The following is a 16,799-nucleotide window of genomic DNA, read 5'->3' on the forward strand; positions in this document are numbered from 1 at the left end:
GCAATATTTATATGCCCATCTCTAAAATCTCAATAGTTATCGCGATATATCATAATATATCGCGATATTTGTACTATTTTTTGTGTACCATATGTTGCATTCTTTTTTGGTTTAGTATCTCTTATGGGGTCAGTTGCGTGTAGGGCATTCCAAACTCCAAAGCAATCATAGACATCTCTACTACTAGTATAGCCTATAATGATCGTGGCCTCCTAAATTCATCCTGGACTTTTTCTGACGCATAATACCCTTGATGAATAATAAAATCAGATGCCTAAATATTTATTAATGAGGACTACTTTGTTTTTTTATGTCTTTATAAATTTTCAGTACCGATATTGTCCTTAAATAAAAAAATGGCTTAACACCTTTAAATAGGACCAATCAGTCTTTTTATGTGGCAGTATATTAGAAAACCAAATCCACGCAATTCTCAATTGTACGCCTTACCATAAATACTGACTTTAATAAGCCTAATCGTTTTCTCTTCCCAACATAATAACATGCCCAAAAACCATTCGTTTTCTCTTCCAAAACATAATAACATGCCCAAAAACCATTTGTATCCCATGATCTCTCTCTATCTCTCTCTTCTCTCTATCTCTGTCGACAAGATTTAACAAGTAGAAAGAAGAACAAACAGAAGTCTCTGAGTTCCTTTCAAAAGACTGATGAATCAAGTGGTTCCCATAGTAATGACATGAAGTCTTCCTTGGAAGTGTTGGCTGAGTTGGAAGAACGATCATCTCCACAGCACCCAGACCCCAACAAACATGTCGTCAACCAATCTTTGGGAATCAACACAGTAGCAAACCCATATTTGAATTTCAGTTACCAGAGGTCAAAGTTCCAACAACAACAACAACATCAGTTTACCTACTATTCTTGAAAACTGGAGCATTGACATTGCCAAACTGCACGCTAGCTACTGGGCTAATCTTTCGGTAGGTAATGTCCAAGATCCCAATGCTAGCTTAAATATTTTTTTCTCTTCATTTCTATATTCATTAATTATTAAATAAATAAATTATTTTTAGGTTAGAGATGTAGAAGGAAGGAGGAGATTTCACGGTGCATTTATAGGAGGGTATTCTGCTGGTTATTATAATATAGTTGGATCAAAAGAGGGTATGTTTTTTTTTACATTATTGTTTTATATTGTATTTAGTTTGTTATGTAATTGGAGTTTTGGGGTGGGAATTTGATTGTAGGATGGACACCTCAGACGTTTACATCTTCGAGGAAAAAGATAGCGGAAACGAAAGAGCAGAGTATATTGAACTTCTTTGACGATGATGAAAAAGTTGTACGTGTACTACTATTTTATGTTAATATGTTTAGTGATTTTGTTAAATGTAGAATGCTTGATTACATGTTTAAGATAATTGTTTTCTTTGATGATGAGTGGGTTGAATTTGTCAGAATTTGGGTGTTTATTATTGGGGTGTTTAGTAATGGCCTGTTTAGCTTTTAAGATTAGTTTTTTTGTAGTGTGCCTGAAAAGAGGTCTGTTGAACACTTAAGGTATTGATCACCACACATGAACACAATCTCACTTGATCTTTTTTTTTTTTTTTTTTTTTTTAGTACGTTTGGAAAATGTGTGTTTCTCCACTTGGTCCCTATATTTATCTTTTAAAGTTTGATTGCCTGCAAATAGTAGAACTGTTTTCCTTTCCTGGTTGTCTTGGGCGTACGTCTGATTTCAAAACTAGCTTTTTGTATTCATTTTTCCCATTTGGTCTGTGTGATATAATGAATTATCTGTGTGATATAAAGTTTGAGGATGCTTTATCTGGCTTTTAGAAAGTTAATATTCCATCAAAGAACATATATGCTCAATGGGTTTAAAGAGAAGTCTGAAGCATACGCTTTGAGCATTTATGGCTTGATGGGAATCTTTTGTTTATCTTTGCTCTTTTTAGTCTGGCATTGGGTTGGTACTTTTCGTTTTTCCGTGTTTAATCTTTTATATTAGTACCTTCATGTGCAAAAAAAGGAAAAAAAAAAAAAGGGTGATCCATAAAGAGCCACACTGAAACACATGGACTATTGTCTTTCCATTTGTCTTGATACTTGCAATCTGCTCAAAAGAATTGGGTGAAAGGTAAAGCTTTTTCTGTGAGACTTTTGCGTGCTGTCACATATGCATGTTTCACTATTTCAATTTAGAATATGAGAGTATGAGACGATGATCATATACTATCGAAGTAATTACTACACTGACTTGTGTCTATCGGAATATACGAGATACCTATTTATAAAACGTATGTTCAGTGCATTTATGGTGGACATTCATAACTAAGTATACAAATTTGGATAATATGCTCAATTTTAATGTATTATAGAAGATTTACCAGAGTTGCGTCTACATGTATGATGTATATCATTCTACAAGTATGCTACTGAGCTTGAGGAACTTATTTAGATTTACTGGTAGGGACGGTGTTTCTTCGATAAGGAGCTTATTTATGCTTTTTTCTGGATTATATAAAGAGATTCCTAGAGTCTCTATACCAGCTGAGGTGGAAAGTCAAAGAATTTCAGTAGTTTAGGTGTTTAATATATTCTTCTAATTAGTATACTTAATCTGTTTTCTGTCTTTGACCTTCAGGAAATGGATGGGCGATCCTTGGCAACTTCGGCATTGTTTGATACATTTGGATTCACTGCTGCAGACGTTGCTCGGAAGCAAGCTGAAAAAGAACAACTGAAGAGGGTTTTTTTTAGCTTCTTTGCTATATTTATTGTTCATTGGTTTAATAGGATGTTTTAGTTTTAAACATTACTTCAATTATTGAAGATGTGTTAGCCAATATTTCAATTTAAGGTGCAGTTTTTTAGGTTTCAAGATGATGTGTTAGCCAATACTTCAATTATGTTTTAAGCATGAAGATCGATAATAACGTGAGCATTCCAGGTGAAGAGCTTGAGGAAGTCATCAGGACGACTTGGAAAACATGGAAATTGTATAGGGGCTTCCAAACTTTCTCTCCGGGTAAGTCTTTGTAAGGATTATTTCATGTATAGGGTAGTATGCCTAGGAAATTGAATGCTTGTAATAATAAAAGTCTTCTAATATATCTTACTATATTAGAAAAAATTGAGGTCTGATGAACTACGTCACAGGGGAAATTTTGTATTTTCGCTATCTATTTTGAGGGGCATTTTAGTACTTTTACTATTCTAATAAACGTATTATCTCAACAACTCCAGAATATTTTAGAATAGCAATCCTTACGGTTCACGACTTCTCTCTCTGTTTATTTCGATTTTCGACTTCTTCAAGGAGTACCTAAATGGTAACAGTGCTGATGATTTGATTACACTCCTGAAGTTTTCTCTGAGCATTTCATGTGAGTGATCCTTTTTGAAGATTAAAGCATATCTTTCTTTTCATAGTGCATTTTAGAATATCATTTATATGCATATATTGCTGAAATTAGGGAAAATTAATAAGTTTATTGAGTAATTTATTCATGCGATGCCATTGTGGTAGTGAATTTATTGAGTTTTCTGAGTATTAATTGTGCTTTATGTGCCTTTTAGATATTAGACCAATCTCTACGATTCACAACTTCTCGCCTCTTTCTCTCTCAGTTTATTTCTTCTATGTGATTGCCATCCAAACGAATAGAGCACTACTTTAATTTTCCATTGTGCGTGTAGGGGTTGAATTTCATATACTATAAATGATATATTGCAACAGTGCGTTTATTGAACAATTGTACTACTTTGGTTTAATTTCTTACTGTACTTTCTTTAAGTTGAGGCCCTTCCTATCCTAATGCATGTATTCTCAAGGATCTCGATCTGTTTGGGTTCAATGAATGTGGTGTTACTTGCCATTTATTATTTTGGTAGGAAATATTGTGTGGGTTCCTTCGTTTAGTGATCTTTAAATGGCTGTTTTTCGTGATCCAATAGGGCTTGAGCTTTTTGATAAAATATGATCTCTTTGTTTGTATAGCTCAATTTTATAACTCCATCAGTTACCTAGAATGTTGTTTCATTTTTTTTGTATGTTATAATCGGGTGAAGTGGCAATAGGTCAATATATATTTTTCCTTGGAACAGGTGATGAATTGATTCAAGAAATTAGTATGCATTTTGGATTGACTCACAGATAATGCCCCGAGGAAAAAACATATACTACCCGTGATTACGCATGAATGGTTAGGTTCTTTATCTTATTCTAGATGAATGTGTAAAATGGATTGAATTTATTTTTGGAATTTTATCAGAATTTATATTTAACCAACTCTTTCTGCCCAATCAAAGCAACATCAAAGTTTACATTTATTCAAAATCAAGACACTGTGTAATCTTCTACTATGTATACATGCCATGTTTTAGTGTGTTTGTTGCTCCTTTGATCAACTTCCCACATCTTTGTACTTTGCTCATATTTAGATAAGTAGTGTCTTTAGAATATTGAAGTGGTTGAACTTTTGGCTATTACATGAATTGGTTGAAGTTTTCACTACTGCACCATAAATTAGAAATAATCTGTAGAAATACTGCGAAAAGTCACTTGAATTAGAAATAATAGATAAAAGGACATGGAATAGTATTATGTATTAGAATTCAATTTCGACTTGAAGTTCTGTACTTCTAATTTAGTAGATGGAGTTGGAAGTCGTCAAAAGTTTAGATTTTTGTTGACGTTACATTAGTACACACAAAAACAAAAAGTTAGAATGGTAAATAGCTTTTTTGTCGACGTTATGATAGTACACACCTAGACTTTATGATACCAAAATCTTCTACTCTTAACACTCTCATGTACCATTTATGGTTGACATATTTGCTGAAATTTACGTTTCTACGCATTCACCTAGAGTGGCGTATAGCTTTTGTACTAGGACTTTGAAAGTTTGGTGACTTTAGCTACTGTTGAAGTTCAAAAGTTTGGTAATATAGTGGTGGGCTTTAGTGGTTTTGCACCTAAATCCTAGGTATCCTTCTCTCTCCAACTTTTCAAAGGTTTTGAATAATATCTCGGTTTACTGATCCATTTATATTTCGTTTAAACTACACTGTCAAGGAAACCAAATGTAGGTATTCACTCTAGGGCAATGTAGATAAAAACTACATATACTTTTTGTATTGTTAGGAGTTTTGCACAATACCAAATTCATATATAGTCAATTGCTCTAGCACCTATGTCATGTAATTGTTACTTCTTTCCAGTTTTGCACTTTCAAATAATGGAAATGGGTTAGTACCCACTTAAATTTGGGTTACCCTTCCTCCCCCCCCAAATGAGATACGAAAGGAAAAAGGAATTTCTAGAAGTTGTGTTGTTCTTTTGTATTTCCTTTTAAAATGCAATATGTGTTGTTTGCATCCGTAGATGTTTAGGATATGAATGAGTTTGGATAATCTTTGGAGTCGACTTTGAGGATGAAGCATCATGATTGATTGTGTCCACGGCTGATTTAGGATGGAATTAGAAGCAAATGGTGTATCTCTTGGTTTTGCTATGTTTTACAGAGATGCTCCAGTCATAGAAACAGGTAAATCTCTTTTCTTACCATTATCCCCCTCATACAAAAGTAACTACCAAACCATCTTTACAGTTCTAGCCTTCTTAATGCTGAGTTAATAAAGAAAGCTTAACCCACCCCCACCAACGAGACTTATACTTTTATATATTTTTTTTAGCTTAAACATTTGATGAATAATGCATTGAAGGTTTTAAAATCTATTGTTGATATGGTATGATGAGCTGATTATGTTTATTTTCATGGGTTAGTTAGTGTTACCCCAGGCTTAGGTGGAATGACCTATCTCTAATTTTCTATTGTTGCAGCTAGCAATTTACCCATCTCATGTCTATTTTAGATGGGGGAATTGTGAGTACGGATCAAGGTCTTTTATGAATTGTGAATGTGAGAGAATGTCATATTGGGACCAGGATATATAACTCGCACTCATGTTTTACTGGTAAGAAAGTTGCTATATATGTTCTCTTTCTAAAGTTGTTATATATGTTTTCTCTTTCTCTGAACGATGCCACCGGATACCTTTTGAAGTTGTGTGAATCACTGAATCAGGTGCGGGTGACTCAGATGTAAGTATAAGTATATAGGCATAGGAATATAAGCAGGATCAATACAAGTTATGGATGAAGTATAAGGGACCACATAACTACGTCATCATACTACTATTGTATTGCTCAAGGATGTAAAATAAGAAAGAAGATTTTCTTGAGCAGCTAGAGTTCGATATGATATGTGTAATACGGTGCAGAATTTATCATGTCTACAGAGACAAAAGAGGGCTAATAGTTGTAAGTATGTTAAACTCTATTTTAGGATTTATTTAATGTCTTAATTACTTTGTTTTACCAATGTAATTTGGTTAATTGTGGAGTGTGATATGTTTTTTTTTCAGTGTAACAATCATGTCTTTGGAAGACTGGTTCAATTTGACGCCCATAGGGCGTGCACAATGCTAGTTTGCATAATAGCTGCTGCCAATTTGATCTAATTTTGTATTTGGCAGTTCACCACAAACACTTGTTGAGATACTTATCATAGATACAGTTGGCAGTTGGTCTGTTTAGTATGAAGTAAGTTTTTGGCAAATAACATGTACAACATTTTGAAAGGGATCGGGATAATACAACACGTCCTGTTTATTCACAATTCAAATTTTATCTTAACGTATCACGTTAACCATGTTTATGTATGAAAAACTGAAAGTTAATCTGAATCCTGCCATCCCGGACCATTTTATAAGGTGCAATTCACTGACAAAAATCAAAATGGTTCAGAATTGAAGTTTTTCTCAAAAACAAACTAGGGAATGCTATGTAACTCAGTTGCTGAAGTCCTCAGGAGTTCTAGAACATGACAATTGTAGGCCCATATCCATATCTGATTGCCCCCCAGAAGAAAAGATATCGCCCATTCTATCCAACCAAAATACTTTGACGTCGATTAGAGGAATCCGACATTCCCAACCATTCGAACTTTTCATACATCCACTACTTTCCAGCTTCCACTAATAAATGCCACCAAAATTGTGAAACCATTTCATGACCCAACCAAAACTTTTTGTCACTTGAGGCCTTCACGTGCAGCAATGCAACTGTACTTGCTAAGTTGTCACTGGCTTTCCACTTGTCATACTCCATGTAATGCCATATGTACAGACATTGTGTCTCACACAATTTCTGAACATCAGTCCACACTTCACTTGTTAGCAAACTTGTGTCTAATTAAGTGCAGCACCGTGCAACACTTTTCACTCTTTATATAAGCATCGTATCTCCTCATTTTAAAATCAACCAAATTCCACTTTGCATTAATTCTAGTATCTTAGCCACTCTAAATTAACAAGAGAAGCTGCATCACTTTTCTAAGGCTTAAGAGAAAAATGGTGCCCATTACCATTGCAATGTTTAATAATACCTCATTGTTGAGAATGCATGATGGGGAAGATGATGGGGATGACAGGTTTGTTTATTATGCTCCTGCAGCAGCATCAAAGAGAGGAGGTGGAGATGATGATGACGATGATGGCGATTATGATTGTGCACCAGCTGCAAGTATTGAAGGTGATGGAGACGACGATGATGATGGTTATGACTATGCTCCAGCTGCATGAATTGGATTTATTATAGACGTACACTTAGAGAGACTAAGAACTTGTTCCAACGACCATTTTCGAAGTTTTGTAAAACCAATTAGCCCGGCCTATATATAATAATTGGTCATTATCCTTAATTGGTTTGATGCTTTTGTAGGTGGGACAAGTGTAGTTAGTTGTTCACATTAATTTGGGCCCTCGTGCAAATAAACTACACCAAGCTAATATTTTAGATTGGTATAAGGGTCACCTAATTAGTAGATTTGCATGATGGCTAATGACTTATATTTGTCAAATTTGACTCATGATGTAATGTCAGTTATGGTTTAAGGTTGATATATTTTAGTCAATCTTCATTGTAGTTTCTTGGTACGTAAAGAGTATTATATTAAGAATTATTCGGTTTTTTGCAAGGCATCATAAACTTTTTTTTGAGGGGCTGCCACGCAGATTTATTTTTTGGATCTATTATTGAGACTCACTATTATTTAGATTATATTGGTTTGCATTCTCTCTCAATGAAAATCAATGATTATCATTAGCAGGTAAATTAAGTAGGTCAAATTAATAGGTATGTGTATCATTACTGTTTCTTTCTTGACATCACATGGATAGAAATAAGCAACAATTTACTTGGCAGTTTGTATGTAGTTTAATTTTGTACTAAGGGCTAACGCGTGCTTTTTGTGCATGCCTTCCATGATCTAGTGATCCATGACATAATCCTTCTAATAAATACGAGTATTTTTTTTTGCTAATCCAAATAAATATGAGTATTCTAACTGTAGTGGCAGTTATTATCCCTTTGATTACTTGTTGGATTAACTGGTTTAGTTGGGTTGAATATATATTCAATTTTTTGTAAGCAGTTATCAACATTGTTGTTTTAGGAAAGTTTGGTTCTTGTGGAGTTGTACGTGGAGAATTAATAAGACTATTATTCGTTATTGCATTCTTTGTATATGGTAGTTTCCTATTCAGCATAGTTTCCTACTTCTATATGGTTTCCAAGTATATGAAATCCTAGCTATACATTATATATATGAATGAAAAACTATCGTCTTCTCTTCAATTGAGGTAGACACAAATCTTGTTCTTCACTGTAGATGTCAGGATTTAATATGGTATTAGAGCAGTAAAGATCCACACTCAATGACAACAACAATCTTTTCTATTTAATCGAGCGTCGGCGTTTCGACAAACTCATCTATATCTTCAGCATCAATCGGATCTATTTTTTTCCTCAAGTGTAGGCTTTATGACAAATCCACTAAATTCAATGCATCCACCAATCATCCTTCTTACATCCATCACTCTGACAACCCTACAGTAGTGTTGGTAATGCCGCTTCTTAACAGTGACAATTATGACACATGGCTTAGGGCAATGACCATGGCATTGAGAGCCAAGAACAAACTAGGTTTTGTTGATGGTAGTATTGAACAACCAACAGATCAAAAGGAATTTCAGCAATGGGCAAGGTGCAACAATCTTGTTAGTTCTTGGATTTTGAACTCTAGAGAATGTCATCTTCGTGGGAGTACTCTTTATGCACAGACTGCAAGCGAAATCTGGTTAGATTTGGAGGAACGTTTTAACCAAACAAATGCCCCAAAGATATTCCAACTCAAGCAATCAATTGTGCTGAAACAAGAAGACATGTCTGTATCTACTTATTTCACCAAGATGAAGGCTATATGGGACGAACTAAGTTCACTTACTCACATACAACCTTGTACCTGTGGACATGGGAAGGCTACAGCAGCACTATACGACCAAGATCATGGTATGGAATTTTTACAAGGGCTTAATGATCAATACAAACCACTTCACAGCCAAATATTGCTCATGCATCCCTTTCCTAGTACGACCAAGATATATTCCTTAGTTCAACAAGAAGAGAAGCAACAAGAGATCCATTCGTCTTCTATTCCTACTCCCAAAGGCAGTGCACTTTCTATTAACCGCATTGAATAAAGGTTTGGTACAAATTCCCTTGCTGCGTACTCTAGTAAGACGAATAACAATTATCGTTCGAATGGAAGCGATAATCATCGTAAAGGGAAACCGAGACCACGTTGTGAGCATTGTGGAATTGATGGTCACACAAAAGATGTTTGTTATAAACTACATGGTTAACCGGATTTGCATCCTGCCAACACACGAAAGAATTCTTCTAATAACCATAGTTCCACATCTAGTTCTGGTCAAGCAAATGATGAAAAAGCAATGACTACAACTCCTCTTCTCACCCGAGATCAATACAACAAGTTGCTGGCAATGCTCGCACCAAGTAGCATTAATGCAAATCTAGCAGGTATTGCACTCTCTACACCATCATTATATGCTTGGATTATTGATACAAGTGCCACTAATCATATGTGCTCGTCATTGTCTCTATTTTCCTCATGCTCACCTTGTTCAGTTTGTACACATGTACAACTTCCTGATGGTTCTCAAGAACTTGTCACTCACATTGGCATTGTTCAATTTTCTCAAACCTTTCTACTCGAGCATGTTTTCTACATACCTTCATTCAAATATAACTTGTTATCAGTTAGCCAGTTAACAAAATCTCACCGCTATTCAGTGACATTTTTCCATGACCATTGTGACTTTCAGGACCTGCAAGCGAGGAAGAGGATTGGACAGGGTAATGTGCACGATGGTCTCTATTATTTCCACTCGTCCTCAGCTTTTTTTTGTGACTGGCACCCCCACCATTGATATTTGGCATTGGCGTTTAGAACATCTCTCATCTCGTCGTCTCCAAGAATTAGCTAGTAATTTTCCTATTATCCATTGTTCAAATAAATATGTTTGTGAGGTTTGTCCTCAGGCAAAACAATCAAGATTGTCTTTTCCTTCTAGTTCAATAAATACGTCGAGACCTTTTCAGTTAATTCATTGTGATATATGGGGTCCTTTTTCTCAAGCATCTTTAACTGGCGCACGTTATTTCCTGACAATTGTTGATGATTATTCTCGTTGTACATGTGTTTATTTGATGCAATTGAAATCTGACACCAGAGTTCTTTTGTAATCTTTCTTTGCTATGGTGAAAACTCAGTTTAATCAGTTTGTTCATCAGTTATACTCAGGGGATGGGGACATTTTTCTTCCACAAATCCAAATCTTTCGTTCGGATAATGGAACTGAATTTCTTTCCAAAGAAATGCAAACTTTTTTCTCTAATAATGGTGTCATTCATCAAAGGAGTTGTGTTTCTTGATAACCGTAAAATACGTAGAATCCTAAATATTAATGTCAACAACACTAATACGTAATTCTACCGTTCTTACGTTTAAATCAATTCTTCTTACTCTCAAAACATAATCATGCAATATAATGAGTAAGGATTCGTTCCACTCTTAACTATCTAGACTTAAATTGAATTCAACTAATCAAACCCAAAAGGAACAATGGTGAGAGTAATGATTTGATGTGAAATTTCTATACTACCATTCCCAACACAAGAACAATAATAAGAACATGTCATTATGGAATAAGTAATTAACTTTATAAATCTAATAGAACAATAAGAACAAGATATGATTGAATGAATAACAACTACTTATTAATCTAATGAACAATAAAAACAATGATTCAATACTCAAGAAATAAACTAATTAATTAATGTAAAACTAGATCTAGAACTAAGGTTTAATGGCTACTTTTATTATCCTAACCTAATTTTTTTTTCTAACCTAACTATCTACCATTAACAAAGAGTCAAGCTTTTGTTTTTATACTTTCAGATCCAAAAATCGTGCATGGGCTTGGAGCCATGTTTTGGGCCGGAAAATCGGGCCCAAAACCCAATTTCTTTAGTCCAAAATGGGCTCTTCAGTTGTAATTGGCTTCGACAAACGTTTCGTCCACTTCTGCTCCTCTGATTGGGTCAAGACTTGGACCATTGAAAAGCTCTTTCCGAGCCGGTCGTTTTGACATAAGATACTCCCAACTCCGAGGTCTGAGTCTAAAGATACGGCCTTCGGAAGTTCTACTGACTTGTGCATTGTTTCTGCCCGTGTTGACTTTTCAGCTTTTAACCTGGCTTTACAAAGGCTTTGTCTCCTTGAATCTTGGCCTTTATTCACAGTACTCCTTAGCAACCGACTTTTGCTCCTTTATCTCGCTAAAGTGGCACATTTATGCACATAATGGACTTTGAAGCCCTGAAATGCATAAAACACGTGTCGATATTAACTCTTAATTATTACTCACATAATTGGTCTAAAAGTATGATGGTTAAGGGGTTAAAACTATAGTTTTGGGCTCTTATCAAACCACCCACAAACAGCATTTTGCTTGTCCTCAAGCAAAGATGAGAAATTAGAATAAGTGACTAAAAATGCGGTTCTATCTACTCTGCGTTTATTTGAGTCGCGATTGCATTGACCACATCTGAACAAACCCTTAAACCACTAGGAATTCCCTAGTGGGCGAGTTATAACCTCATGAGAGTTTTTCGATTGAAGGTACTCACAAACTTCATCTATACTACAATGACTAAGAAATAAAACTATTGTTTCTTTATTTATGTCTCAATTATCTATACATCTCACTAGCAATGAATACGAGAATAATCATGTCGAAACCTAAGCTAATATATGCATAATAATCAATCATCTACTTAATAAACATATATACAATGAGTAATGCTATGAAATGCAGTAACAGGCCCGTTTCTGAAACTTTGGAAAAGCGTCCTTAAGTAGGTTCTCACATAAAAGTCAAGACAAAAATCACTCTGATTTTTCCACTCAAGTTTTGCTACTCCAATTAATGCGGTGGGCATACTTTACCTTACAATCTCAATGACACACAAGGAAGCCGAAGTTGATCAAACACATCTGCCACTTACTATCCTACTAACCTATTCCTAATTGAGCTAGAGGTCTTTATTAGGTGTTGCGAGGATTAGGAGATGGTTTAAGAATGAAGGAAACGGATATTCAAAAAGACAAGTCTGAGATAATAGGGTCTTCATATTACGTAACTAGAGAAAACCTTGTTCTTTTGCTTCTACACTTTGTTTCCATCCTTAGCCTTTTTCTTTTGGCTTTTCGACTCCTTTTATTCTATTTTTGGAGTTTTTATTTTATTTTTATTTTTATTTTTCTTTTCTTTTCTTTGGATGGAAACTTCTTTTCTTTTTATTTTCTGAAGCAACTAACTAATTTTTGTTTACACAGGTTTTTCTCTTTTCTTTTCTTCACTCATCCTATTTTCAGACTTATTCTAAAATGGGTAGGTTGATTTTATTTTATTTTATTTTATATTTTGTTTTGTTTTTGTAACAGGGTAAAGGAATTGTGGTTTATGGAAAGGCTAATGAAAGGCTCAGTGGGGCGACTAGCGGAAAATATACTTAGGTAAGAATTTCTAGCTATATCGATCCAAAAAGGGCCTAAATTCTCTCTTAGGACATGGTATAGTGGTCAAGCAAGTGGACGTGTGATTTCTCTATTCGGAATATATTTCTCCCTTGTGTCATTTCTCAAATGTTTCACTCATATAAGGATTTAGGCTATATTCTCACAGGATTTGTAGAATAAGTACTCTAGCCTAGATTTGAAAACTTAATCACCAAACAATCATAGATACTCATGTAATATATTTATAGATAGATGCAAAGATTATTACCAACATATTAACCTAAGTTTCTAAAAACTATTCTAATGCAAAAGCTACATTGAGACTTCTAGATTATTAAGAGCATAGAGAAAAGAAACAATACCAATATTCCTAAGTGTATAGCATAAATTTTTATTTTTATTTTTTTATTTTTATTATTTTTAAGACAAATAATACGTAATATACAACCTAATATGTGCTTAACATTTACATCGTCTTTCTATACCACCCCAAACAATTTGGGAGAAGGGGTTCATGAAACAATTCAATAGCACAATTAAATTATGTAACTAACTAATTTTTATAATTTTTAACATTTTATAAATAAAAGTCGTAATTTACATCCTAAAAGTGTCTAATTTTTGCAAATGTTTCTATTCCACCCCTAAACAATCGAACGCTTTGTCCTCAAAGTGTAAAGAGATAAGGAAAGAATTTACCATAGAAACGTGGCAAAATTGGCGCATTGCACAATGTAAATATTGTAAAGATGATATGATAATATGAAGCACAATTAAACCGGTGCGTGCACTAACTAACACAAACTCTACTGGAGTAAACATGACAGGGGCTTAGGGTGGCAACATGATTTGGAATGAATACCAAAATCATGCCCCCCAAACAAAATAGGAAAACTCTTTTTAAGTTTGAAAATTTTGTTTGGCCTATACTCCGTAAAGTTGGTATTGTAAAAACTTGGGTCTTTTAAAGTCGATTCCCTAGACTTACTAATATATGTTTATGTTTTTATTTTATTTAGTTTTTATATGTTTGATTTTTAGAAAAACAAAAAAAATTACGATAAAGAAATAAAAATGAAACTCACTCCATAGATAAGCACTACTCAATCCACGAGAAAAAGTGCAAGAGATAAATGCGTGAGTCACATGAAACGTAGACTAAGAATTCGACACTTACAACCACTCACTCCAAAAGGAGGGTCCGGTTGCCTTAATGGTGACTCCCATAACATAAGATTGGAGTGGAGTACACCGAAGAATAAAATGAGTCTTTTATAGTCAGATACTCGAGACTTTATCTAATATATATGTATTAAAATGCAGTTTACCATATATCAACAATCGAAAAAGTTGTGGGTCTTTCCACAAATAATTAACATGGAATGCACCATCAAACAGAATTAAGCACCAAGATTTCCTATGACGTAGCTTAGTGGAATGAGAGCAAAGCCTTATATATCTAAAACCTAATCGAGCATACAATTTCTTCTTTGTCCTCCTACGAAGGGGATGCCAAGTAAATGAACGTGAGAAAATTGATGGTTGTGGAAGATACGTAGGATGTGGATAATTTTGAGAAGGAAAAAATGGAAAAAATGAAAAAGTGTCAAGTGGCTTGTCCTTGGGTGTTACTTCTTCACTAGTTGATTTTAGATAGTTATGAAGCATTGGAGAAACGCCAAGGTCAAGTACAAACTCAATGGTTCTTTGAAAAGGTAGAGGGCGAGGAACATTCGTGATGGAAGGTGAATGAGTGACATGAGGATGTGAGGTAGGTGAATGGTGTTCAACTAGTGTTCTTAGGTCTATATCATCAGAGGCCTTGAGATATGCAAGACATTCCTCAATAGGTGGGTAAGAAGAATCACTGGGATAGAGGGCGAAAAATTCTTCTTCCGTCATGGCGTCAAGAGATGAATGGATGTTAATAGGAGAGAACTAGCGAGGCGGCAAAGAAGGGTTGCAAAAGAGTCGAAAGAAATCCTCCTTGATGTTATCTACATCTAGGGAGTAGAAATTATGATCCTTGTCTTCTTCCATAAGAGGGGTACCTACTAGTGTGGGGACTAAAGTGTCAGCCGCACTAATGTGAGGTACAAAACTCTCAATGGACTTCACTTCCCCTTCTACAGGCAAACCTAGTTGTCCCTGTTTTTGTCTAAACATGTTAACTTCTATAGAAAGATTTCCAAAAGAAAGAGTCATTGAGCCATCCCGACAATTGATTTGGGGATTGGCAGTTGCCAAGAAAGGACGCCCTAAGATGATGGGAATGGAATCATGAGCAACTTCTGTGTCAAGAATAACAAAGTCGGTTGGATAGTAAAAATCCTGAACTTTAACGAGAATATTTTCAACTACACCCTTGGGATACTTAATAGAATGATCGGCTAACTGCAAAGTCATTTTGGTTGGTTGAAGTTTTGTTAGACCTAGTTGTTTATATAAATAAAAGGGAGCAAGTTTACACTTTTCGCCCCGTGTCTAATAAAGCAGTTGTTATGAAGGTATCACCTAAGGTGCATTGTCTGATAGGGCGACCGGTGGTCCTTGTACTTAACAATTCCGTTATGTTCGGATAAAGAGGGATATTGTTCAGGTTAAGAATGCTTAGGTGGGGTATGTTGGTTTTCCTCTTCTTGGTGCCTGACTCTTTTTAGAAACTTAAGCGTGTCCGTGTAGACTTTTTATAGCTTCTAGAAAAGGTAGGTTTATAGTCAAATTTTTAAACACTTCCCTAATCTCATCAAAATTCTCGTCCTTTTTAAACACAACTAGTCTTTGGGGATATATCGTGTTTTATATCGCTATTTTTAGCGAAGGGATAAAAGTATTATTAGTCTTTGCTTTATCTCTAGCCGTTTTCCATCTAGGTGTCCATATTGGAACCTCTACAGTGTAGGGTCTTCACTTTCTATTATTGGGTCTTGTAATGTTTTCCCTTTTTGGTTGTGGTTTAACCGGTACTTCTACAACAGTAGGGTCTTCAGTTTCTATTATAGTATTTGGTATGGTATCATTTTTAGTTTGCGGGTAATCTTTAGGCATAGTCACTTGGTTATCAACTACTACATACCCTGCGAAGGGTAGTGGTACTGTGGAGTCCCCTTTGGTTTATATTACAATTCAAGAAATAAAATCTTGTTTATTTCAAAGGCGGTGTTTGTTGACTTAGGATTAGGCATTGCTTGACTTGGAAACACGCGGTTTTGGTTATTATTTTGGTTAGAAGAGATGTCAATAACCTTTTGGCACAAAGACTATATCATTTGCATCGTTTGTTTCATCATATTAGAGTTTTGATCATCTTTGATCTTTCATCAAGTTGGAGTTTTGTTGCATAATTTGATTTTGTTTCTCCAACAAGGTCACTACTACTTTGTCCGTAGATGGTTGTATTGGAATTAAAGCTTGTTGGCGTTCATGTCTTGATGTTGATAGTTAAGGTTATGGGTACTAAACCTCTATTCTGGGTCACCTAAGTTCCCTTGTCCTTGATGTTGAGTTAAGCGGGTTAAAGTGTGATGGTTGTGGTGGTGTTTGTGCATAGACAAGAGGACAATAGAAGTCGGAATGCTCAAGACTACAAATGGACATTACAACGAAAGTAGAGTTAATGTTCATGACCTGAGGTGGGTTGTTGTTGAGCGAGAGATGGCATCTACCTTTTAGTGAGGGCATCGATAAGAGTTTTAAGCTCGGGATCATATTTAACCTCAAGAGAAGAAGGAGAGGAGCGGGAGGAATCGTTACCTCCCCAATTATTATTCTTCTTAGATTGATCTTCTAAGAATTTATAAGCCTCCAAGGCTCCTTTAC

The 16,799-nt window shown here is 35.1% G+C and overlaps 1 long non-coding RNA gene across 2 annotated transcripts; it reads left to right on the forward strand.

Annotated features, from left to right (window-relative positions):
- Nucleotides 1-3,216: 3,216 nt before the first annotated feature.
- LOC147510630 (uncharacterized) lies at nt 3,217-6,612 on the forward strand. Of its 2 annotated transcripts, none has more exons than XR_015216826.1 (6): nt 3,217-3,356; nt 4,078-4,175; nt 5,357-5,519; nt 5,816-5,949; nt 6,060-6,295; nt 6,400-6,612. It is a non-coding gene; the product is annotated as an uncharacterized LOC147510630 (long non-coding RNA). The 2 variants fall into 2 exon arrangements; XR_015216827.1 differs by having other exon boundaries at nt 5,446-5,519.
- Nucleotides 6,613-16,799: the final 10,187 nt, after the last annotated feature.

Source organism: Coptis chinensis, chromosome 3 (assembly GCF_015680905.1).
Source record: "Coptis chinensis isolate HL-2020 chromosome 3, ASM1568090v1, whole genome shotgun sequence".
Taxonomy (NCBI): domain Eukaryota; kingdom Viridiplantae; phylum Streptophyta; class Magnoliopsida; order Ranunculales; family Ranunculaceae; genus Coptis; species Coptis chinensis.